Source organism: Ranitomeya imitator, chromosome 4 (genome assembly GCF_032444005.1).
Source record: "Ranitomeya imitator isolate aRanImi1 chromosome 4, aRanImi1.pri, whole genome shotgun sequence".
NCBI classification, from domain to species: Eukaryota; Metazoa; Chordata; class Amphibia; order Anura; family Dendrobatidae; genus Ranitomeya; species Ranitomeya imitator.
The window spans coordinates 196,649,701-196,653,199 of NC_091285.1; positions in this window are offsets into that span (position 1 = coordinate 196,649,701).

Here is a 3,499-nt window from a genome sequence, read left to right on the forward strand (position 1 = left end):
TGTCTTATCACACAGCCTTAATTCAGTTTCTCCTCCAGAACCTCTATTCTTCTTTAGGGTTGTTGTTTCTATGGTATCCTCAGAGTTGGAAGACGAGATCCATAGAGTCCAGCCATTGAATCCTTAGTCTACGATCACACTATCAGTATTTGGTCAGTGTTTCACATCAGTATTTGTTAGCCAAAACCAGAAGTGGGTCAAAAATACAGACTTGGTGACGTGTTTCTATTATAGTTTTCCCCTCTGTTTGTTCCACTCCTGGTTTTGGCTTACAAACACTGATGTAAAATACTGACCACATACTGATAGTGTGACCGTAGCCTTACACTCCTCCAGGGTCAAAATTATTTGTGCCTGTGGTCCACGCATTCTATAAAATATTTAGGCATAACTATAACAAGAGACCCTAGTCATCTCTTCCAAGCCAACTATTCCACATTATCCAAAAAGGTGCAAGGCCTGTTGAAATCATATAATTTGCCCACACTGTCATGGTTGGGACACATTAACGTTTTTAAAGCGTACATCATGCCAATCATCTTATACACCCTAAACATGGTCCCTATTCATATCCCACAAACTTATTTTAGGAACCTAAAATCCTTAATAACCAAGTTTATCTGGAAACCGAAACCAGCTAGAATCACATATAGCTTTCTTTCACACTCGAGCTTGTCAGGTGGTTTGAGAGTTCCTGACCCAGCTCTATATTTCCGAGCAGTTCACTTATGTAGATGGTTAAGGATGGTAGCTAGCTACGAGAAAGGAGACCATGACAACATAGATCTAGCATTGCTGGGGCCTACTGGAATACCCTGCCTCTGGTCAATGGCTAAGCCTCCTACCGAATTTAGACTAGATGAGGTGACTTTAACAACACTTAGAATTAGACGCTAATTAAACAAGGAACTTCCATTAGACTCCTTCCCCTCTATGTTGGCCCCAATTTGCACTATACCATTTCTGCTGGACCCGAGTTATGGAGATCCATATGGCTTGTGGTCTTCTCTTCCCAAAGAACCCCTGAAGAACTTCTACAATAATAGAATCTTTCTCGGAGGGAATTGGCCTGCAGATTCCCTAAAACAACCTAAAAATTTTCTCCAAACGCAACATGTTATATAGCAACCATAGGCTAATACAGCCACCAAAAGAGTCAGAAAAATTCAAATTAAGTAAAGCAAATAACCATTAATTTTCTACGATGATATAGATAAAACATCAAGTTTATTACGTTCAATTAAAACCATGACACAACTACAACCAGATATACACAAAAATAACACACAACCGTGCGCTCTAGATTGCCCTGTTATTAGCACCTATATACAAATCCTGCCTATCAGCAGAGGTTGGCACCCTACACATACAAACGAAATTGGCGCCCCCGCTCACCGTCGGCTGACCCTATGACTCCTACTATATCCCCTGTTAAAAGGTGTCACTGATGCCTCGTCATATATTCCACCGGAAAAAAGATGGGCAGGATAACAAAAAGGCTAGTTATTATGTATATATATATATATATATATATATATATATATATATATATATATATATATATATATATATATATATGGATACACATATATCTTAGCCTTTGGTGTGTGCCAGGGTGAGATACACGGACTCAAACAATAGTGTAGACAAAACAGTGCTCGTGCTAAAAACTAAAAACCTCAACTCACTACCTCTGACTCCTACTGCTGTGCACCTGCCTGGCTGTAGAGGTTGGCACCCTACTTGTCAGCGGATATGGCGCCCCCACTCACCGGTGGCTGACCCTCAGATTCCCTGTAACTGAGCTGATGATAATTCTCAGATTAACAAATTGAAAGTAGCCACACATATGATATGTATAGTCAAAACGGCAGTGCCAGGAAAATAGCATTAGTCAGTTCTATCTATAGCTGAACATTGCATGGTATATCACAGATAATAGCAGAGGGTGAGAACAGATACTTATCAAAGTTGATGTATAATGCACCTCAACGCGTTTCACCTCAGCGGATCATCAGGAGGCCTTGATATGTAGATGCATCTACAAACGCAACATATCAGACGCACGCTCCTCAATTTCAAAAAGAAGTTCCCCTACAAAACTAACTGGTTTTGACTTGACATAGTGTCTAGAACCCCTCATCCTAAAATGAAAAGTGTCTCTCGTGTCTACGCACACCTTAATTTCCTTTACAACCAATCTAAACCTACATTTATCCACTCCTGGGAGATGGAATTGGGGGTTACCTTCACTGAGACGCAAATTTCAAAAATTTTAGCTAATGCACGTGGTTTCTCTCGATGCATATTACTTCAAGAGAATTCATATAAAATTTTGACTAGGTGGCATTTAACCCCAGCTAAACTGACTCAATTAGGTCTTGCTGACGATAGCTCTTGTTGGCGCTGCCATAGTTCTTTAGGCCATCACACTCATATTTTCTGGGACTGCCCTAAATTGAGAAAATTTTGGGGGGAAATTAATAAGTTTGTGAAGAGACTACAGTTAACCAAGACTAATCTACAGGCTTCTGAAGTTCTACTCTCCTTCCCATCTAAAAATTACAGGCCTAAGAAACACAGACTTCTACTACTGCTGCTTAGCGCTGCTAAACATTTAATCACCTTGCACTGGAGAGATGTTTTCCCTTCAACCATGGCAGAGTGGTTTTCCAAGGTTGACCAAATCTCGCGACTTGAAGAATTATCCAGTTGGGAAATGAACAGCTGTGACCTGTTTGAATGGGTTTGGTCCCCTTGGAAAGAATTACGAGCCACCCAATCTGTTTAACTTGCCTTCGTATTTCATTGTATGCCTAAATCGTTTAAGTTATCACTGGTTGTACTTTCATAGAATTCATTTTGTTATCTGCTAGGACTCAGCTTATGGTACCATTTCAAGTTGTATTAGTTGAAACTCCCTGTCCTCTCCTCTGTTTTATCCCTTGTCTCTTGCTCCCTTTCCCACCCTTTTTTCCCCTTCAACCTTAAACTCCAACTCTGTCCCCTCCCCCTTTTCATACAAACTTTCCCTCTTCTCACTTTCTAACAACGTAGTCCTAGAGATTCCAATGCTTGATTTATTGTGCTAATTGTCAAAATCTTTGTGAATTTGCTTATGTGCCTACGTTTGTTTATAAATAAAGAATTTAGAAAAAAAAATAATTATTTGTAACATACATAGTAACATAGTAACATAGTTAGTAAGGCCGAAAAAAGACATTTGTCCATCCAGTTCAGCCTATATTCCATCATAATAAATACCCAGATCTACGTCCTTCTACAGAACCTAATAATTGTATGATACAATATTGTTCTGCTCCAGGAAGACATCCAGGCCTCTCTTGAACCCCTCGACTGAGTTCGCCATCACCACCTCCTCAGGCAAGCAATTCCAGATTCTCACTGCCCTAACAGTAAAGAATCCTCTTCTATGTTGGTGGAAAAACCTTCTCTCCTCCAGACGCAAAGAATGCCCCCTTGTGCCCTTCACCTTCCT